This window comes from Idiotropiscis lumnitzeri, chromosome 6, assembly GCF_059441095.1.
Source record: "Idiotropiscis lumnitzeri isolate Australia: NSW breed Sydney's pygmy pipehorse chromosome 6, RoL_Ilum_1.0, whole genome shotgun sequence".
Lineage (NCBI taxonomy): Eukaryota > Metazoa > Chordata > Actinopteri > Syngnathiformes > Syngnathidae > Idiotropiscis > Idiotropiscis lumnitzeri.
In genome coordinates, this window is record NC_142396.1 from 17,023,534 (window position 1) to 17,047,671 (window position 24,138).

General features: G+C 40.1%; 1 long non-coding RNA gene across 1 annotated transcript in view; it reads left to right on the top strand.

Moving 5' to 3' along the window:
- Positions 1–24,138, top strand: part of LOC148335441 (uncharacterized) — a 37,445-nt gene that overhangs the window by 8,148 nt on the left and 5,159 nt on the right. The window contains exon 2 of the long non-coding RNA XR_015843991.1: positions 5,843–5,892. This is a non-coding gene — a long non-coding RNA (uncharacterized LOC148335441). The remainder of the gene's footprint in view (positions 1–5,842; positions 5,893–24,138) is intronic.

A 24,138-nucleotide genomic window follows, 5' to 3' on the forward strand; every position in this document is an offset into this window, starting at 1 on the left:
TTTTTATTCATATTAGGAGGCGGCCATTTTGCCACTTCTGTCGACTGACAATGACATCCCAGTTGCTCAGGGCTCAGCTACCGACCACGCAAAGCTTGGCTTCAGAAAACATGTGTGCAGTTATTGGTCGTTATCTGAGCCTTGAGCAACTGCAATGTCATTTTCTGTTGACACAGGTGACAAAATGGCCGCCCCGTAAGATGGCTAAAAATGGGTGGATTTTGCACGTTTCCCCGTGTGCATATAGAACAATTGATTGCAAAGATTCTTTGAGGGTTGCCTTCCGGTTTAATGTTCTTTTTTTTTTTGTGCCCAGCAATTTTAGGGAATTAATCAAATGCCCGTGTCTTTCAATTTGTATATACACAGTGTATACACAGTATTTATGTTAATATGTAGAAATTCTAAAGTGTTGTAAAGTAGTGGATGTACAGCTTGTAAACGCGAACCTAAAAATAACACAGCCATTAATGTCTAACCCTCTGACAAGAAAATGAGTACACACCCCGTGAAAGTGAAAATCGGTGAAATGCAGCATGTGCATGCATTTGTAGCAGACAACCCACTAGTTTATATTCCCTTGCAATTCACTTTTAAACAGTTAACTTGTATTTCCCATTGTCAATGTGACAGTTTTGCACACTTTTGGTTGATCAGGATTGCTGCACTACCAGACAGTTTAGATTGCTTAATGACTGTCTGAGCTTTAAATTTTGCTTTATATGCCCTTAATGTACATTTTATTACTTTTTACTGTCCTAGTGTGCGACTCCAACTACCGGACACAATTTATTGTGTGTTTTAACATTCACAGTGTGATTAAATGGGATATTCACGATTAAGAATGAGCCCCGTCACAAAAAGTACAACTCTCCCAATTGACATTGCCGTCCAGAGTTGCGATATCCAGACTAAAAAAATCGTCTCCCCATTGCACTCTCGGTGGCTGCTTACCGCTCCAGTGTGTGGCATCACTAATGATACAGTATGTGCTACGTATTATACAAACAAATGATGTCAGATTTTTCCAAAGTGCTCCAGATTGTGATCAGTAATAGACAGCTATTTAATTCCAGATTCGTTTTTCAGTTCCTTTTTCAGCCTTGACTGGACGAATCCCATAATGAAAAGTTCGTTTATTGAATCAGATGTGCCAGACAAACGTTCTTCCATGGTTCGGACGTAAAAAAAACTGGAGCGATGTCTCCTCTCATAGGTAATAGCATTAGTGCAGCATTTACATTTTGCACGATTAGTAATTGCAATGTATATTTGTCAAGGAGATAAAATAATCCAAATATTATAAACTGTTAGTAATTTGGGTCATTATTGTTCAGGGTTTCACTATGAGATTTGCAAGAAAGTCTTGGATTGTGTTGGGTGAATTTATTTTGATGTGATATTAGAGCATAGTCCTTGTTTATTCCTATTTTTCCATTGTTATACAGATCAATCATCTTTTTCCGCAATAATTGCTTCCACATGTCAGACTTAAGCAGCCCGCACCACTCCATAGTGTCTATGGGAGCCTTTAATAGCGTTAGACAGTCATGAAGAGCCTGGAAGCACGAGTAGAGGGGGTACAGAATTTCCGCTGATGAGGGCGGAGATCGGTGGCTGGATGATGGGATAATGTGAAGTCAGTATGAGGAGGGAGGCCGATTTGGGCGGACACCTCCTCAGGCCCACTTGGTGATGATGAAACAAGATTGACTCTGTGGGATGAATGGTGCACATGCTTCCAACTAGAGAATTTGCCATTTGTAAACATCAGGTTTGTACACCCCAAACAAATGGCAGATAACAACGAACGGTTCTGTATGCGTTTGACTTTTGCTCAACGAAAGACCCATTACTCAGTGATGTGGGTGTTTTTGATGGAACGGCGTTTCAGCAAGTCCAGTTAAGCCTTTCACATCATCATTCTTCGCGACAGGATGTGTTCCAATTATATATAATAGCAGGGATTTGATCATAGCTTCTATCCCAGGTGGACTGTACTTTAGCCCAAATCATTTGTGTCAAAAAATAAAAAGGTAAATGAGGAAAACAGCTGGGATCTTTCATGGACACAAAAACAGTCACACTGCCACCATTTCCACTGAAAGATTTTCAAGGATGATCAAATAACAAATGACCTCTGCCAATTTATTGGTCTCATCTTTCTGGCTTGCTGCCCTCTTTGTGATGGGAAGCCAAGAGTGACAGCAAAGAAGCAGACCCCCAAATTTATAACAGTAAAAGAACGAGGCTGCAAAGGAGATTAACTTAAGGCAACAAGCTTTGATATGTGACATCCTTCTTCTGGTTATGGGAGAGTTGTTATTTCCAAAATCCTATTTCCCTTAGAGAATTAAATCACTTTTTAATTTTCCTTTTAAAAGGATTTTCTACCCTGCTTGATACTAAGTGACAGAGAGGTGTGAACAACCTTGGCATTGCAGAAAGACAATCACTACTTATCTTTTTCATCCAGTTTTCCCCCTCATAATTCAGACCATTTGTTGGCACATCTTTGTTTTGCCTGTTACTATTTTTCCAGCTTACATTGCTAACCTTGGGTGTCTCACGTATTGTATAGTTCCGATTGCCTAGTCCTGAAAAAAATGCTTAGGCAAGTTAGGAAACCTTCACGACACCAACCGCTCATTTTACAGATAACAGTCATTGGTGAGTTACTATATACTGTGTTGCAAAAAAATAACATTCCCCCTCTCAATGCATTTCAACGGCAGTCAATTATCTGCAGATTCGCACAATTCGCCGGCTAACCTGGTGCCTTCGGTCATCTGTAAATATGCTGTTCAAAAACTGGACTTCCTTTTTTGGTACCCTATATCTCAATATGGCATTTTTGCACTAGACCCATCCATCCATTATCTGTAGCGATTCTCCGCATGTCTCATGGGTTTGTTTCGTGGGCCTGAATAGACCACTTTCCGTTCTACAACATCCAAAGCTGCATGCGCATCATTTGAATTTCATTTGATGCTGCTGTAATGATGTTTTTGTCTTTATGCACTATATGTCAAGTAACACCACGGGAAGCACTCGGGTAAAAAGCGATGCACAGACTTGACAGTGTTGAAGTGTGTGATGCATTTGGATGAACTGTAGTACAGATTGTAAGTGGTTTATCACAACAGCTGTTTGAAAGGCATCAGACTGTGTATACACGGCTGCTTTTGAAACCCATAAATGAGCAAAATGTCTTTGGTCGTGTTCATCACGGTTGCCTTGCACCGGGCTCCTTTCTTGACATACGTAAGACAATGTCAAGTAATTCTGTCGTGTTGCAAAATTCTTAGTGAGAGTTTTACCTTCCATTTATGATCGTTGATGTTATCAAAACAACAAGTGTGTGAGTGCGTGTGTGCGCCCTAGTCTCAAGTGAATTGAAAGCTACTGCCTAAAAATATATGACATACAATATATTCCGTGTATTTCTATTTGTTTTTCATTATTTCTATAACATTTTTGCAAGTTCAGCTAGCAATCTGTTTCGGGTGTATCCTGCAGACCACCTGAAGACAGGTGGGATAGGCTGCAAGCACGCCCACGACCCTCATGAGGAGAAGCGATTTGGAAAATGGATGGATGGGTTCAAACCATCATGTCATCAACTTGTTGTTAAGCTACCGTAGTTATCAGAGCATGCACACGGGATGTCTGCTAACCTTTTTTCCGAATTGGTCACATGATATTCTCCATCCAGAGGATTAAACATTTTGGTTTGTGTGTGTGTGTAAATGTGTGTGCAGCTCTCATTTTAAACAAAGAATATATTTATTCCATGTGTGCGATTCTACTCAATTGTCTAGACACCAAACCTTCGGCCTGTTTATATTCTTGTGGCAACCACTGATCAAGAGGAGAAGAAAGTAATGTCATGTAACTCAGTCACAATCCAATCATCCGATTTGGACAAGAGAAAGCAAACGGAATGTACCATTCCTCATGAATGTGGAATTCTTTCCTCATCTGCAGCATAGTCAAGATTTCAGTTCCATTGTTATTTGCCTTTTGTTTTTTCTAATCTCAGCTGGTAATAATCACCAATTTTGTAGGCCTTTCAAGCTAATTGTGGTGCTGGAATTATACAATACGCTCGCCCTTGTTTTTCTAGCACTCAAGCAACTTCATCTTCTTTTAGGCCGAGAAGCTTTTCTATGTACATTACGTATTACAAAGCCACTTTGTCTCTACTACCGTACTGTAAATGCCTGCAATGTTTTTCCACATGTACTTGTTCTATTTTGCCAGCTTTGAGCACCACGTCATCCTTTTTTTAATTCCAAAATTTGGCCACAGTGGATCTCCTCCTGGGCGGCACGGTGGGCCGAGTGGTTAGCACGATGACCTCACAATGCGGAGGTTGTGGGTTCGATTCCGGCTCCGGCCTTCCTGTGTGGAGTTTGCATGTTCTCCCCGTGCCTGTGTGGGTTGCCTCCGGGTACTCCGGTTTCCTCCCACATTCCAAAACCATGCATGGCAGGTTGATTGGACACTCTAAATTGCCCCGAGGTATGAGTGTGAGCGCGCATGGTTGTTCGTCTATGTGTGCCCTGCGATTGGCTGGCAACCAGTCTAGGGTGTCCCCCGCCTACTGACAAAAGATAGCTGGGATAGGCTCCAGCACCCACCGCGACCCTAGTGAGGAGAAGCGGTACAGAAGATGGATGGATGGATGGATCTCCTCTTGTAGTGAACAGTGTTCAGCATTCGGCATTCCAGAAAAGTGAAAGCAGGTGATGTTCTTTAAAAAAAAAGTTGTCAGCTGGTGCAATGCTGTTATGACATGCCATGACTCGCCTTGACCATTTAACACCACGGACTGTTTACACTTTCAAAAATATTACCTGTCTAGCTCAGAATCAAATCAAGGTCAATAAATTCACTCTAAACAAGTGCCAACGACATGAAATGAAATGACCTACTGTATTTCTTTATAACAAGCAGATTTCCTTCAGCTGAAAAAACAGGGTCGTCTTGCTCTATCACTTATCCAACACAAAGAGAGAGAAAACACATTCACTATTTCCATTGGCTAAACTGAGTTCCATGGTTTAAGTTTGTGCACACACAATATTAATGACAATTAATTTAGTACAGTTGAAGGCTTGCCAGGAGCTGTGTAACACTCGCAGTGACACCAAATATTTTGCCTTTTCTAGTCATGCATCAGTAAAACGCAGGCTAGCAAAATATAAATAAATGAATAATAATAAGTGAATAAATGAAATTAGCTTCTCAGGGACAGCTTTTCCGTTTAATGTGGTTAACATAGTTAACATATTTTTATGTAACGTTGCAGTCGGTATATTTTCCATTGAATATAAATGTTTTGTTTTTTGCTTATCAGTTTTGTGCCGTCCTTGAATGATAGTTTTTAATGCAAGAAAGCCCTTTGCTCGAGACCACAAAAAAAAATTCACGACATATGTTTACATGCTGCTATGTGCTTTGTTCAAACCCTTTGGTGTTACTTTCGGATAGTGGATCTTTTATACATTCATTGTGAAATGTAATATGAAAAGTGTAATGTATTAAGGGCACATATTTTGCACATATGCATGCTTTTTTCCATGTTTAAAATTACATTTTTGTTGTACACCTGTTCAGGAAGTGCATGGTCGTTTATGTGGCCACTGGCCCCCGAGTAGCACTGATGAAAAATGGTGGCCCCTTCCAGAATTTCAGGCAGATGATTGAATAATATGCACACAGTGTACAATACGCTTCTAATGTGGTATCACATGTGGATTTATTTAAAGCTAATAATGTTTTTTTTTCTCTGTTGTGCGTGTGTTACATGACATACATTTGGTCTTATCTCTGACAGGAATGTGAGAACAGCTGAGATCAGCTGGCAATCCATACACAGGTGGAAGGGTAAGTAAAACACTTTTAAAATCATACCCTTTGAATTGTGTGTACACTTAAGTAAATAATCAAAATGGATGTCTGTTAAAGATGATCATATGTGTGAGATACAAGATTAAAGTTAAAATGATCAATACAAAATTGACAAAATTCTGATTTCTCATTGTAATCTTGAAAATTGCATTGTCACCAATTACCCATTTCACAAAGATAGTCACAAAAACTTAGTTTCTTGCAGATCTTAACACACACTTTTATATATACTTTTTCAGAATCCATAACAACAAATGCTTGCATTTACAGTATATTAATATTTAAGTTGTGCATTGGATGAGTAGTAGAATTAAATCAAAAGTCTTATGCAGTGGTGAAGAAATCCCAAAATGTTTATGCTGAGGCTTTTCTGCAGTCATTCAAAAGCATTACTCAGGCGCGATACCATATGTTACCACAAGAGGGCGGTGGTACGGCATCAATCAAATACTCATCATAGGTAGACTTGAAAAACAGGTAAAAAGCTTTTCATAGTTTAATCCCAAATAAATCTCCCTAACCAGTCATTCAGTCATATTTTGGCATTGGTGAAAAATATTTTGGAACTTTGAATATATATTTAAAAGAGATTTACCATATTTTACTTCTGTGCACTTGTGAACAATCGATTACTGGAGTTGACATGGTGGAATTAATGAAAGAGGACCAGGTGGTTGACCAATTTTGGGATTGAAACATATCAAATGAAGACAAATTTTCACAAATTGAACGTATGTTTTGCATTAGAAGCTAGTAATGCATGAAAATGTTTGATTCATCATTTAAACAGAATATACAACTGTATATTATTAATATTTACTTTTAACGGTTACATACAATTCATTTTACATGACCCCCCTCCCCCCCACACACACACACACGTGCGCACATTTGTTCAGCGTCAATATTGACTGCGGCCAAGAATATCCTCATGATAATTGGCCATATAATATTACGAACGACAGAGCTTGTCAAAATGTATTAATGCTGAAGTGTTGTCTCTTTACGTGACTGTGTTGAGTAAAGGTTTACACTTTCTCAATTGCTCACTCCTGGAACGGGCGCTATGATTTATGAGCTGTATTACAAACGCCAGAAGCAGCTACTGTCAGGGGACTGGCATCCATTCACTCACAAACTATATTTATGAACACTATTTGCTCGTGTGTAACTTGGACTCGATTTAGACTGCAGGACCAAGTGCCCAATTCCAATTTTTTTTTTTTGTCCATACCCAATTTTGTTGACGGTCTATTACTTTGTCCGTGTACATTTCCATCGACAGACATCCACAAGCATCAACAGTGGTTAGTGACAACATGGCATTAAACAACAATAGATACATATCACAAATATTAATTCTGACACTTGTAATTGTTATTGATGACTTAGTGTCAGGCGGCATTATGGGGAGTGGTTACTACGCGTGCCTCACAGCTCTGAGGTTAAGCGTTCAAATCCCCGCTGCGGCCTTCCTGTGTGGAGATGGCATGTTCTCGCCATGCGTGCGTGGGTTTTCTCCAGCTGCTCCAGCTTCCTCCCACATTCCAAAACATGCACGTTTGGTTCACTGAAGACTCTAAATGCACCATAAGTGTGAATGCAAGCGTGAATGTATATTTATGTACATCAGTCCTGGGTGTACACTGCCACTCCCCGAAAGTCAGCCGGGCTAGTTTCCAGTTCACCCTTGACCCTGGCGAGGATAAATAGAGTAGAAAATGGATGGATGGACTCACTGTTATTTTACTGAAAAGTCAGGACAGAGATATCTGTACCGATTTTGTCACGGCCCTTCTATTCATTAATTTTTTTTTTTTCTCTTGTTTGGTGACCTTGAATTTTTAAAGCGGTGCCTATGAATCAAATGTGTTGTTACATTTTTTTGTAGGTATTGCTAGATATGATCGCGTATGATGTCATGCATGGTTCACAATGTGAACTTTTTGTGTGACTCGTGAGGCGTTTGCTCTCTTCACAGTTGAATCGATGTTAGCCTGTGACTGATGTCTATCTGTGCGCTTGCATGCGTGTACATGTGTTTATTGACATACCACTGGCACACAATCAGATGCTATGAGTCATCACGAGAGCTTTTCTGAAGAAAGATGCATTCTCCACATGAGTGTTATGGTAACGTACGGTAAGTGAAGATGAGCGTGCTTCACAGCCTGTATGTCGGTGCTTTCACGGCAGAGGAAATGGCATGTGTTCAAGAGAGCATGCATGTCTCAAAGTGCACCAGGCCTGCGTTTGCGTGTGCCTGCTGCATCTGGTCTCTCTGGCACACGTCATGCACGTGCGTACATCTCAACATGGACCACCCAAAGCTTTTGAGGCCTTAACAATAACAGGTCCACTTCCTTCAAGTGATATGGCTTCGGTTCACTCAGAGATGGATGGGATAGACACACCGTAGCAAGAGCAAGAGCGCCACTTTGTTTAGTCGACTTGTCACCGTTGCGATCCCGCCTCCCAATGCCTTTATCTTCTTTTGCGTGACCACAAGAAAACTGAAGCAGCTTTTTATTTAGCTTTTTAGTCTTTTATCAGTCGGAATAAGCCATCGTAGCCACCAAAGGATTTTCAAGGGTTATGTATTGGGGTTTTCTCTTTTACTGTGGCCTCGATTGCAAAAGGTGGTGTTGTTTTACTATTTGAAAAACAATTCCGTGTGAACAAATTCCTCTGGTTAGACGTCGCTCTCATTTTTGTGACCCTTTATCTTGTGATCTGTTTTTCCTCCTCGTGCGCACAAATACACTGTGGTACTGGTAATTAATATGATAATATGTGTGCTGGCATATTTTTTTTCTTTCCAGACGTCATTGTGAGCCATATTAAATTGTGGCCTGACTGAGGTTTCTGTTGGAAACAGTGAGGAGAAGCCTAGTACAGTATGTCTCTGTCTGTGCCTGGCTAATGTGGCAAAATAACATTTGTGTTTTTTTTGGGGGTTTTGGCACAGAATAGATAGTTACCAAACTTCAGCAAAAACTATATCCAGATAAATGTGTGAATATTTTTTCTTTGCTCACCTTGTTTGCACATTGTGGAAGAGCGCTGATGAAACGAACCACAGAAGCTATAGAACAGTGTGATGGTTTATTTGAGCTGCATATTTGGACAGAAGTGTACGATTGCAGTTAATTCAAACTCAAATTTCAACACCAAGCTTCTTACCCTTTGCCGTGTTGTTTTATCCTTCAAATATGCTTCTCAACACCCGAACCCAACTGTTTATGTGATTTATGGTGTTAAATCCCAGTGGAACACACATATAGAGCCACACAGTGTCTCGCTGGGGTAAAGTCTTGTCATGACCTGACTGTGTGTGAGTATCACTTATGCCATGTGTTTGTGAGTTATGCCAGGTTGAGCACATTAAAATAACTGACAGGCAGTGGCTTCCCCACGGTGGGCTGTGTGAGCATCATGGTGCTCCACCTGCTCCCGCTGTTAGGAGACAATCAGCACAAATAGGCCTCTTAAATTTGAGGTGGATGGGGACAATGTAATAAAACTGACACTAAGTTTTAGTGCTCTGCACTTCTGGGTCAAGGGAACATACTTTCTCAAGCCAACAATAATGTCCACGACACAGCTGATAACTTGGTGTGTAGGAGAAACAATAGCAAAGTCCCGGGAACCTGCTGTGAGCTATCCAGATGGTTTATATTACGCGTCATTTCGTTATATACTTTTTTTTTTTTTAGTATTGTACAGGCTCGCCAAAATGATTTTCTTTTTCTGATAAAAATTTGTCAACAGAGCTGTGATCTCCTGATTTAGTGTGTTGTCTATGCTGGACGATGTCGGTGCACACGAGCCAGCGTTTGTATTTTATGTGAGATGTTGCTTGTTGACATGTAAACGATCTTTGGTGATATTTTGTTGTTTTGGGAGGGCTCGTTTTATTTATTTTTTTATGTTGCCATTGTTCTTTTATCCATGTTGCTCATTGGCATGCTACCTAATGCTATCAGTTAAAATGAACAATTGCGCATAGCGGTCAGTAATGAAAAAGGCCAGCTATGCATGAATTGACTTGCCTGTGTGATGAATGACATCCATATCTGGCCTGCCAGTGGCCATTTTAATTGCCGGCGATTAGAGTCTGTCTTCAATTAAAAGCTAGAGATGATCATTTTCTTTCTGTGGGAACTACTTTGTCTTTGCGCACAGCCTCCTCTCTTCAATTGTTGTTAAATTGCACTCAGTGTTGTTTTGTTTGGTTGACTTCTTTGCACGCTCTGGACTACAGATTATTCATTAGCTATGAATTGCACCGATTCATTTCACTTGTCAACTACTTATTTCATTTGAGCAAACAAAAATTACATGCGGTACCTCATTTATGTGAACAAGTACACTTTGATTAGTAGCGTCACTGTGCTCACACTCTAAATTCAGGCGCTGCATCCTTCTGACTTCATCACACTGCGTCAAGTCTGTCTAACGTTGATAAAGCTCAACATTGCATCGCTCAACACTGCTATTTCTAAGCCTACATCATTTCCACAGTTCACGACCTTCCATATCTCAGGAAGCCCTGAAAAATGCATATTTCAAAAGGACGGCAGCAAGCAAGCAGAAGCAGCATGATGTTGCCTTTTTTATTTAATTTTTTTTCAACCTAATGTCAAATGTTAAGTTTTGTGGGATCTCCAAACCATAACATTTCTACAAATGCTGAAAGACTCATTGTAGACTGCAGCTTTGCCTGAAGGCCTTCAGGACTTTGGTTTGGCAGCTTTTCCTTTTTCCTTGTCCTGTTCGGCTTTGCCAGTTTACTAATCATCCATCCGCTTATAGTGCAAGGTCATAGGGAGGCTGGAGACTTTGCCAGCTGACTTAGGGTGAGAGAGAGGGGGGGTGTACCCCCCATATACACAGAAAACTCACCTTTACACTTCTGGGTAATTTAAATTCAGTGAACTTGAGACGAATGGAAGCCAAATTACCTAAAGAGATCCCAAGTTCGTTGCAAGGGACAGACATTGCTGCTTAATGTGCAATATGTGTCCACAAGGTGGTGGACATCAAGCGCACATGTACTGAGTATCTTAGAGGGACAACTATTTGAGAACAGATCCCTCTGCAGAAAGATCTGTCTGGTTCTAGGCATTCTGACAAACACTGGGAACAAAACGCGAATGTAAAGTGTACAGTACAGTTGTGTATTAATAATATTAAGATCAAAAGCTTGCTCTTGTTTTTCTCAAACAGCCAATTGTTGAAATTGCTACTATCTAAAGAACAGACTGCCTTTTCAATAATTCTGGACAATCCCAGAAACAAATTTTCTCACCTCACTTCAATCAGCCGTGCATTTGTCATTTATTTCAAATTCCTGCTGAACACGAGGCAGTGTAATAGGGATGGTGATGACAATTGTAAAAGCTTAAGTTAAGCGGGTATTGAAGGTGTTGGTGAGAAAATGGGCCCCAAATTGCTGATGGTTCCATTGCCTGCAAATGTATGCATAGCAGAAAACAAAAAGTCCTTACTTACACTTAATTCTAAGCAGTTTCGATAAAGTTAGTAAATGATCCCTTTTTCTAAGCTATATATTATATGAAGTTTTGTATATAAAACACAAAAGTCAATTTATTCCAAAACTGAAATTCTCACATCCATTCTAACTTCCCTCTGAAGTGAAGCACAGCAGTGCTTTGTGAGTACGGGGACACCTGGGATCTCCCGCCATCATTATTTTACACACTCCTGCACACCGTTCCAGTCTTATTGATGCCTTGTGTTTGACCCATAAATATTGTTTTGCTATTTCTTTTGGAATGGCAGCTTGTCCAAATGTCCCATTGTCGCACGTTCCAGCATTCCGACTTTTCCCTCGAGGGGATTTTTGAGGCTTGTATTGGCACGATTAAAGCTTGTATTGGCAGGAATGTTTGGCAGTACAATGGACGACGAGTTCAAATTAGGGACGTGTCTTGCAGTGTGTTAAGGTAGGCTGTTTATTTTCTTGAAAATAATTGGCGAAAGAGGTCGACGGGGCTGTAATCCAGGTGTCGTTAGTCAAGATAAACGATGTGCAGTAAGACCATGAATGATTCGTAGGATTTCCTTTTCATTTATTGCATCATGTATCATACATGGCAAGTCACTTATGTTGTTTGACCAACTTTGACCTTTCTCCTCCTTCGATTGCAAATGATCCATCCAAAGCATGTACTCAATTTTCAGATGAGTCAACACTTCTATGTATTTTATAAGTTGGTAGATGTGAAAAAAAAAAGTTTGTTTGTGTTTGCATGTTCCGGGTGACGACACACTTGTATTGTTTGTTTTTACTAAGCTAATCTAAAATGTCTGGATTTCAGTTTGTACTCGCTGAACTCTCGTACTCCGCTGATTCAGTTTGGGAAACCTGTGCGATTACCACTCCTTCCTAATTTGCTCAGCATTAACATTCCTTTCCGATGTGATGTCATTTGGGTGCAAAATCCGTCTTTACATGTCAACATCTGGATGGTGATGATGCACATCTTACTACCCTTGTCAAAAGCATCGTGAATGTGTTTGTTTTGATGACAATCCCGTTCATCGCAGATTACCTCGCGTTTGCTTGTGCACATATGTGTTTATAGCACACGCCTTGTCTATAAAGAACATTTTCTTCTTACCTCATTAAGTTAGGATGATGCTGTCAGTGCTACCTTGGACTCTAGCTGTGTTCCAGTCAGCGAGTGCTCACATTTGCAGCTGCTTTGAAGGTCACTAGTGTACACTGGGTGTTGCTTGACCTTGACTGGGGTGTGTTAAACTACTCAGAGTTGTTGTTGACATATGAGAGCAAAAGGGAAGTCATGAAGAAGTTGCGTGGATAAGAAAGCCCCAAAAGACGGACAACTGCATTTTGAGAAAATTCGAAATCTGAAAGAGAAAGACCCGGTGGTGGCTGAGGTCAGAATTAGGTTGAATATGAGTCATTGTTTAATGCTTATTGGCAATGCAAGGAGTCCTAGATTTTCTTTGAGCATAGAAAGGACCGGTGCGATCTCTGTTATACTCTTCTAAAGATGGAATTTGGCTTGGATGGAAGGGACAGTCATTCCATAGTTATCTGGGAGAGCCCTGATGAAGTTGACAGATTGCAAATGATTACAACACAGCAAACGTGAGTGCGTACATATGGCTTGCAGACAGGGACATTCTAAGTCTCATTGGGCAAATCAAAATCAATTCAAAGTAGGTAAGAAAGCATTATGATATGTGGGATGTGGGGATGGAGTCCATTTATATATATATATATATATACTGGTTAGCACGATGTCCTCACAGTGAGAGACAGCATCGGGCGTGGGTTCAATCCCGGCTCCGGCCATCCTATGTGGAGTTTGCATGTTCTCCCCGTGCCTGCGTGGGTTTCCTCCGGGTACTCCGGTTTCCTCCCACATTCCAAAGACATGCATGGCAGGCCGATTGAACACTCGAAATTGCCCCTGGGTGTGAGTGTGAGCGCGCATGGTTGTTTGTCGCTGTGTGCCCTGCGATTGGCTGGCAACCAATTCAGGGTGTCCCCCCCGCCTACTGCCCGAAGATAGCTGGGATAGGCTCCACACCCCCCGCGACCCTAGTGAGAAGAAGTGGTGCATATATATATATATATATATATATATATATATATATATATATATATATATATATATATATATATATATATATATATATATATATATATATGAAAACGTTTGGAAGCAACTGCAGTCAAGATGTCTGTTCTTGTGAAAGGAATTATCCATCATAATAATTAATTAATGATTTTTTCCCCCCTTCATCTTTACTCATCACCATTTAGGAATTATTCATCATTAAGTTCTGCATAAGGCATTCGTCACCCCCCCTCATCTCCATTTCATTTGCAACATTGATATTTCTGTAAAATTACATCTAAACGCTTTATATCGTCTTTACTCTTTTTCACTTTGGTTCCTCTTCCGATTTCAGTTTCTCAAGCACCTCTGAAAAGTGCTTTTATAGGCAGATAAAAATGCATAAAACTAAAAAGTCATGCTTGTAAATCATTTAAATCTGAAAAACTGATTGAGAAATCCAGACGATGCTTGAAATCAACTGATACTTACCAAATAAGTGTCGCTGTCCTCTAAAAAACTCCAAATGAATATGTTGTTTGGTGGCCGATTTACCGAAGTGAAGGAACGAGAACTGGAAGAATGGGGAGAATGAGGAGCACGTCCTTTGAAGCAGATTTGCGCAGTAGAAAACGTGCACTGTTAAGACGCAAAGCACAAACGCTACCCCCAGTTACTTTCACTTCAGCAAAAGAATTTCAACATCCTGCCGAAGAGAATGATCGAACGCAGTAACATAAATCTTGGTTCCATTATTCCGTTACTGTTGTGGCTTTGGCTGCAGAGAGAAATGTAGTCTTGCACTCTGACATCATTGTTAAGGACAATTAACATTGATGTGACAACAACAAAGTTTTGTTTCATAAACAATCTGTAATGCTCCCCACATGAAGCTCTAAATCTTATCAAGTGCTGCCAACTCAAAACTGTTGTTTAATATAAAACAGGGACCGTCATTTCATTTAGCTCTTATGCACAGAAAGGATTTCTACTGATGCCGCAAGTCAAAAACAATCCAAAATTCCCAAAAGTTGGAATGAAATTAAAACTTAAAACCAGGGTGTAAATCTTTTGTGATATGTATTCAACCAAGTCTATCAAATTGGAACTTGTGATAAACCATGTCTTTTTTTTGTGAGTGAATGCCATTGACATTTTGTGGTCTGCAACATGAAAGGAAAAACATCAGCTATCTCTTCTCTTAAAATGAAGAATTATCTGAGCCAACATCGTCATTATACATTAAATACGAGTTCCTTTTAGTTACTCTAAATGCCCTTTTCTTTATGCTGTCATTATTTTTTAGCGACCGGGTACTGAGAATGAATGGGACTGACGTCATTTGACAAACTATATGTTCAGATCCAGGTGCTGTGTGCAACAGGTGTAAAAGTTGATGAGACCTCCATATTTAAAAGAGGGTTGTGTGCTTTAGGTTACTCGGATGGTTTTTGCGCCATGCGAAATTTGTAAGAGCCCGCAAGCGCAAATGAAGTCTGAAGTGATGGAATTGGAAGTGTTAGTGGAAGTCAAACAAATGGTTAGAGAAAATACAATATATGATCACTTGGATGATTACAAGGGAAGCCAGTAACTGCACAAAAGCCACGTTCCATTCATTCAGAAGAGCCACAATTGCACTGCTCAGAGGACAATATGTTGTGATACTAGTTGTATTTGGCATTTAAAAAAAAAAAGACCTGTCATTCTGCCTGAAAAACACTGCCTTTGTGTTCTAGTTTGCACTTTCATTTTAAACAGAAAATGAGTCATCAAAATCTGTCTCAGGTTTGATAAATCACAATGCACATGCTAAATTAAGCAGAAGTTCCTCCCAGAAGGCGTCCCATGAACGAATGTTGGCAGACACAAAAACCTGACTGTAACAAGTTAGGAGATCCTCTTCCCCATCCATCAAGTTTGCACCTGTTTTTTTGCACATGCCAAACAATAGTAAATCAGGTCCATACTGTGAGGAAATGCAGTTACAGCAATATGGCTGTTAGAATACATCGCCGTTGATTGACATGCAGTTCCTTGCAATTTTCTTTACTGGGGAAAAAGGGAGATTTCCTTTTCAATGATGAAGCAGGTGTTGTGGAGTTATTCATTGTGTTACAGTTTCTTTCGTTTGTGACATCAAAATGGAAACATGTTCATTGAAGTTGGACAAATATTCCCAAAATACAGGCACTACTTGGATTCAAACGCTGAAAAACCTTGTGTAGTTCTTCCAGTGAATCGAATCAATTTCTGCTCATTAATTTGTAGCCATTTCCTAACTTTTATTTCATTCATTTTTTGTTGCGGTGAATTAATAGCACATGTGTGTGGTTTTTTTTTAAAGTCTAATAAGTCAAACTTAGCAAAATCAGGTTATCTAACTAATGTGCAGCAGACCGGTATACTATGGCTTACTGTCAGCATGTCACCCCATCATATCATGTGGACAAAATCCTCAGGGCCCATTCACTGACGAAACAGTCCCTAAATCAGCCATCTTTAATCCAGCGCACATGTACAGTATGTGGCTCGTCGCTTTTTACCTTCCCTTTCTGCAGTTTAGGGCACGTTGCCAAAAAATATTGCATTTCAAAGCTGAGATAATTTGATTTTAAAGTATTAAGTGCAACGCGTGTGTTTGCGCATGTGTAGTGTTGATGTAAGCACATAGTCTTCGTAGTGTGCTCCGTCGCCTGTGTCAATAGACACTAACATTGACATCAGCTACAGTAACAGCCTGCGGCAAAATGGCAAAAATGAGGACTTGATGTATCAAAGTCAGGGTGTGTTTGCATTTGATTTGGACGGTGTTCAGTTCATATCTGTCACAAAGGAAACACTTGCTTTATCTGTTACAGAACTGCAACATTCCAAGTTTTTTCTTGAAGTCACATGACATGGATCGGGTTTTATTTTCTGACTCGTACGTAGTCGGGGTATCATGGAATAAATTGATGTATAGTGTGTCTTAATAATTTAGATTTTTCTTTCTAACATAAAATTGGCTTGCAATGACACAAGTTGTACTTTTTTTGGACTGTATGTTGTATGAATGAGCATAGTGATCGATTGTTAATGAAACACATCTGAAGCAACTGAATACCCCACTGGACACAAAGACATGTTGGCATGTGACATAAATGTCATGAGCGCAATTGTTTGTTTCCAAAACTTACCATGGGACCTTTGGAAAAAAACTGTTTTGTAAAACATTTTATGCCAAATAACATTTTATCCTACTATTCGATTAATCGATGGAATAATTGATTCTAAAAATATTCAATAGTGACTAGAAAGACACAGGACAGTCCAAAAACCAGAAATGAATGAATATGTTATCAAATAGCAGAGAAGAAATGTCTCGAAGATCATTACTGTATAAAATACTGTATATTAATGTCTTTGATGTTTACGTCAGCATGTTGCAAAATAGTGATGAGTATTGACTGCTTCACAATAAACATTCGAAATCTTGAAAAAAATAATAATAATAATTTTGCTTAACGGCTGTGCAACCTGATTTTTCTTGTAAAGTATCATTGCAGTGTCAAAAGCATTGCCATTATTTTGTTGCTGATAAGACCAATGCCAGCTGTCTTTCTGGGCCTGCTTCGGCACGAGGCACTCGGCTATTGCCTGGTTAAGTTCCCTGTTGCAAGATCTCCTCTTCTCTCCCCTTACAAGTAATCTTCATGATGGTTGTTCCTCCCCCGTTGTTACCGAAATACAATATATTAAGTCAAATGTCAATTTATATTACAGGGAAATGATTGTCCCATTCTCATTGCGCTTCGCGCATGCACCTGTGGTGGGGTGGTGATATGATTGATTTTGGGGCATCACCATTCATCAGAGGCGCAATCATGTGACCAGCTGAATTGTCAGCCTTTAAAGATTTTGACATGCAATGCAATAACATTGCTTTTTCCTTGACGTTGCTGTTACAGTTTTGTTTGGAGTGTTGGGGTTCTGCACATGGAAGTAATTAAATTGCTGCACTGGATTGCTTTTCCATAGAGACAAAGGGGCCTGGAGACCATCTACGCATTATACCTGGGGTCTTATTTTTCCCTGAAGTCCTCTGTCTCCTCCCTGGAGAGGAAGGAATTGTTTCCTCTTGCGGCCATTCATAAACCATGTGAAACCTGGACCACCAAAACAAGGAAAAAAAGATCCAAGAATAAGATGATACAAATTAGATACAACTATTGTCGTACAAAGTACAAAACTATGCAAATATGTTGGGTTGGGATGTTTTGTAAAATGTAAATTACAACAGAATATTAAATCCAATTGAATACACTAGTAATACAATATATTTATTGTTCAAACTGATGAATGTTATTTTTTTTATTCATTTTTTTTTTAATTTGATGCCTGTAACACATTCCAAAAAAGCTTGAACATGGGCAACAAAAGACTTAGAACGTTGAGGAGGAATGCTCAAAAGCAGCTGTTTTACAGCATTGTAAGCAGTGTCATGATTGGATAATAAAAGGAGAATCTTTTAAAAGCTCAGTTGTTCACAAGCATGGTTGTGTTGACATTTATCATTTTGCGGGAGCAACATTTTAACATTGATATCTCTCAATGTACAATTGAAAGGGAATGAGAGATTTAAACATGTCGGGCCCATAATCAAAATCAAATAAACTCAAATATAATATTAGGTTTTGGTCAATCTGGAAAAATCTCTGCATCTAAGGCAGGTGTGGGCAAACTACGGCCCCGGGGCCACATTCGGCCCCGTTAAACGTTTTAATCCGGCCCGCCGAACTTGAAAAAAATTAAATGAAAAAACCTTGTTCATGTTTTATTTTCTAAATACTGTGGTGTGTCAAAGACATTTATTTTGTTGTAATCCTTTCGTTCACTTCCATTTAAAATGAAATTTATTTTTTTTCTCCGATGAGGTGTTACCGAAACACTCCATCCATCCCCTTTGTCAAATCTTAGAACCCATTGTGGCCCACCAATCAAAAAGTTTGCCCACCCCTGATCTAAGGGTCAAGGCCAAAAACAACAATCCCTCGGGCGGCATTAGAAACCGGCATCATCAAGTAAAAGATCTTGCCACATGGGCTCAGGAACACTTCAGCAAATCTTTTTCAGTTAACATGGTTTGTCAATACAAATGCAAGTTAAAACGCTACCGTGCAAAGCGAAAGTCATAAATCAAGCACACTCAGAAACGCCGCTAGCTTCTGTTGGCCCCAGCTCATCGGAGATTGACTGACGCAAAGTGGAAAAGTCTCTCCCGAGTCCACGTTTCAAATTATTTTTGGAAATCGTGGTTCGCTGTGTCCTCCGGGCCAAAGAGGAAAAAGGGCCATGCAGATTGTTACAGTGCAAAGTTCAAACATCAGAATCTGTGATTGTATGGGGGTGTGAATGCACCAGTAATGCTGAAAGCAACATGCAGGTTTTGGAGCAACATATGCTGCCATCCAAGCTTTTTTTCAGAGACGTCTCTGCTTATTTCAGCAACACAATGCAAAGCCGGATTCTGCACGTGTTGCAACAGCGTGGCCCCTCAGTCAGAGGGCAGTTACTTCACTGGCCTGCCTGCAGTCCAGACCTGTCTCCCATTGAAAACGTGTGGCGCATTATGAAGCACAAATGCTACAACTCAGACACTGGACTGTTGAGTAATTGAAGTTGCACATCATGCAAGAATTGGAATGCGTTCCACCGACAAAGCTTCAACAGTCAGTGTGCTCAGTTCCAAATGCTTGTTTGGGTGATATAAAAGGGATGCTTGATTGGGCTCAACGTTGGCACTTATAGGGCCAAGGAGCTCACGTCGCAGTTGCCCACCATTCGTGAGCCATAGCGTGGCCAACACTAATTCTTTATTTTTTGATTAGACGCATTTTCCCCTGTTCCTTACTGGACTCCCAGCAATTCGTGGGAAGTGCGAGGGGGTGCGTGGCTATGTTAATGACTACAAAGGGGTGGGGGGGGGTTGAGAGTTGTTAGTTATTGATTGATTTCGCTCAAAAAGTGATCAATGCAAGCTAATATAATTATAAATACATAAATTGATCTTGTTTGTGAAAAATGGACCAAGGTTAGGGTTATAATGATGATCCCTTTAAAAGGAAAAGTGTTGTAATACTGCGGTAAACATGGCCCTGTCCCACCATATTTGGAACATGTTGCAGGCATCAAATTGAAATAGTTTGGACATAAAATATCTTGTCTCTGTAATGAATTCAATTGAATATGGGTTTGCAAATATTTGTATTTGGTTTTTATTTGCATATAACACGCCGTCCCGACTTCATTGGAACTAGGGTTTGTAAGGACATTACACCTAAATTCATACGATAGAACATCATCCATCTCTTTCCTCAGTTATTATTGCTTGTCTAACCACAGATTGCCAGTCCAATTCTGCCTGGCTGTTGAAATTGGTGATCCAGCTTCACTGAGCATGGAGAAAGCGGAGGAGAGCCAGAGAAAGCTCATCTGGACTCCATCAAGGCTTGGTTAATAGAGCCTACATGGAGCTATTGAGCTAGACCTTGGCTCCCGCACATCATCACAGCCAGTCAGACAATGGCTTCAGATACCAAATGACACACACATTGTCATTATCTCAAACCATGTGCAAAAAATGCAAATCTGTTCAAAGATTGCTGTAAACACGTCCAGCATTGACTTATTTTGGTTGAAAACACGAGTTGAATACGAACAAATATATCTCCGGAGCCAGGTCAATTGTTTCTTTGGTTATGCTATTTGGAAGTCTTTGAATACAAAATACTTTGCGAGAATCTCATAAAATAATTCCATTGTCTGCCGTCCCGCTTTAATTATCTTAACTCCTCTGGCCCAAACACATGCAAATGGATGTTATTAAAATTGTCCTTAGTGAAAAAAGGTCTGCAACCCACGACTCCTTGGTGACTTTAGAAAATAATCAGTGCTTCATTTAAATTTCAACTACAGTAGTTTGCTACTTTTCTACATGCAATTATAAATATCAAGATTATGGTGCTAAATCATTCTTCGATGTTTTTGTTGCTGAAAATTTGTTTTAAGCAACACTCGACCCCTGTAGGTATACCATGAATCCAAAAAAGAGAAAAGTTACTGAAGAAAAGAGAATGCTTAATGCTCATGCATTGAAAATGTTCTTAAGGCAATTTAATACAACGATGACAAAACAAATGGCATTTTTGGTTTGCATTTTTGGGTGGCTGCAATTGGATATTCTGAGTTTGTGTCTTAAATCATGAATAATGGTCTTACTTAAATAGATTTTTTATTAATTATTAGATCTGAGAGTGACAATGAAATTAGTGCTGGCTTTTCATTTTTTTAAAAAACCTATTAATGAGTATGACAAGATTGAAAATGTGCAAGATGAGCATGGTGAGAGTTGTGTTAAAAAGACGGTGACAGCAGCCCATCATGCCCACTCTGAAGGAACAACTACGCTTTTCTTTCACCGGCTGTGAGATCTAACTTGACTTTGAACAGACAATGGCAACCAATATAATATTATTTTTCTGGGTCGCCAAAGGACGTCATCCACTCAAAATAATTACATATGCAAATAATAGCGACTTTCATAGTAATACATGAGAGCACGTGAGAAAAATATTTTCTTTTGGGAAGGGGCCTGTAAAGTAATAGTTATAATTTAACAAAGGATGAATCGTTACATCCTTATTGCAGAGCGAAAGATTTAATTCTAAAATTTAAGTCGTTAAAAATAATGACTTACTTCGTCCCATTCACAGCATGTGCAAAGTGATAAGTGTCTGAAACCCACCCCATAATTTGGACAACTAAATCATTTTAAGTGCACCATAAGCCTCTGTCTCTCGCCACATTCCTGTGCCACCCATACTCCAAATTACTGTAAACAAAACCAAAGCCACACCATGGCAACAGAAGACTGTCAATTTGGACAGGAAGTAATATATTTCAACCTGACTGCCTTTCGCCGATCCCAGATCCCAGATCCATTTACCGTAAGTACTTTGAGCCACCAATTCTTTCATGTGCCGTAATAGATTATCAGATTTGTGGCAGAGAGGAGTGTGAAATTCTCCAATTTCTCTTCATTGGTCTAAAACGTATTTACGAGCACGTATAGTGACAAGACAATTCAAGGTTCTTCCAGTAGATGGCGGCAGGTACAATTAACGTGCCTTTCACACAACAGAATAAGAACTTAGTGTTGAACGAAACAGGTCCCGTTTTCACACTATTGACAATAAATCAGTAGTTCGGCAGACAAATTTAGTGTCCACTTGTTGACCAATACCAGCAGTCTCCCCTTAAATAGCTGAGTGATATTTATCAGTGTCAAATTTCAGTTACTCATAAATATTTGTGAGGCTCAGCAGCAGAGCTTTTACCCAACATGTAATGCCCTTCAAACACCACACCATTTGATATTTCACATAATGTATACATACATATTGATGTTACCTATATTTAAGTTGAATAGAATATATTTTACCACGACAAGTTACTCAGGTCAAGGATCAGAATAAACCAATGGCAGGTGATCATCATTGGCCATCACATTTTCTCTTATCGACCCTCGTCTAATTCCTCTTCTTTGGTCCAGGGCGGAGAGCAGAGTTGATGATAGGCCACAGAGTTCACGTCTAGGCATCGCTTACAAGTCTCACGTTGAATGGGTGTCTGTTCCCTACCATCTCAGTCTCTCATCACCACCCCATCAATCGCATCCATCTGTGCCCATCACCCACACAAACAGGGCTCCACTTTGTCCCCGAACCAAGCATACAACCGCACTAGTCCCGGTCCCTCACAACAGTGCCAAAGCATCAGGACAGCGTACCATTACCAAAAGTCTTTCTGGATTCAAGACTTTCAAAACACCAGTGGCCTCTCTCTATATGAAGGGAAGCATCCCCAAACATATTGAAATAGCACGTGTCTGCCCAAGAGGATGAGACGAGACCATTCTCCTCTTTATATCCATAATGGGGGCCTTCTCCAATGCTTTCATCCACACCAAGGTTCCCTGACCCAGCAAACGCCTGCTGGATCAAGGTCCCTTTTGGGAATCGAGGTGGATGTTATCATAGCGTTCCTGTCCATGTGAAAGTATGCCAATTAGCAGAGCTGGAAAATGTTGTTTTGCTAGTCCTCTCACTAAACCCTTTTCCCATTTGCTGGTGATCCAAAGGCATGTGTGAATGTGTGTACTGTATGTATTCACTTTGCACGCACGCACACACACTGAGTGAGTGGCCTTTAAGTTTCAGACAGGTTTATTGGGTGTTTGCGCTGGAGAGTCAACATGAGGCTGGATGCCCATTTGTATGTTTTTCCTGCTGTCTCCTGTGGGAAGAGAAGGTATATTAGACATGCATTTTGAATTTATTTTACTGACAGTCTGTGACATTGGACTGAATTGTGACACACAAATTCCGATATTCGCCACAGAGAATTCCAACGACGCAGGGAAGTATGTCACGCATTAGAAAATGTGTACTGTAAATAATCTTGCAGTCTTTGTTGTTTGATTGTGTTTTGCACTTCTTTTGTGCAGGCAGCATGTGCGAAGGGATGAAAGTTAATCTGTCGTTTTATGTGTGTGTGTTTGCACCGCTTCCAACTGGAACCGGGCCAGATAAACACCCATTTGTGACAACTGCAGTCATTTCCCTCCCGAGACCAAAGCCACATGCTCGTGAGTGCTTGTGGGTTTGTTGTTTTATTATCCAGATTGTCCATCCAACATTTAACTGTTGTCTTTCATTACAGTGACAATGAAACAATACAGGAAGAAGGAAATCCAAGTCCCAATAGTTAAGATTAAAACTTGCCATATGCTCAATGCTTACATCAATACGAATGTAGTATCTAAAACTCTTTGAACATATATCATAAAAAAAGTTGAAGTATTAGACTAAGTTCCCCTTTAAACAGGCAATTCATCTTTAAATAATTAGAACATAACACTCAACTCATTACCATGCCCAAAGACATATTTTAAAAAGCCAAACTTTGAATCCCATGTTCCTATCCATCCATCCATTTTCCAAGCTGCTTCTCCCCACAAGGGTCGCGGGGGTTGTGGAGTCTATCCCAGCTGTCTTTGGGCAGTAGGCGGGGACACCCTGAACTGGTTGCCAGCCAATCGCAGGGCACACAGAGACTGACAACCATCCACGCTCACACTCATACCTAGGGGCAATTTAGAGTGTCCAATCAACCTGCCATGCATTTTTTTGGGACCGGAATACCCGGAGAAAACCCACGCAGGCACGGGGAGAACATGCAAACTCCTCGCAGGAAGGTTGCAGCCGGAATCGAACCGACAACCTCTGCACTGTGAGGCCATCTTGCTAACCTGTTGGCCGTGCCGCCCATGTTAACAGTGTCCTTTAGTAAAATGACTTTGGTGGAATTGTCTTGAATAATACAGTGACTTCATTTCAGTTTCATGTGGCTGCATCTGCACAGACATTTTATATTAAGAGCTGCCTGTTTTCTCACATTTACATCCCCTCAGATTGGTTTATGTTGATCGATTGTCATGACAACGCTTCAAAATTGCGTCTCTTTCTCATTGAAAATCCACTTTTAAAGATTTGACAGTTCACAA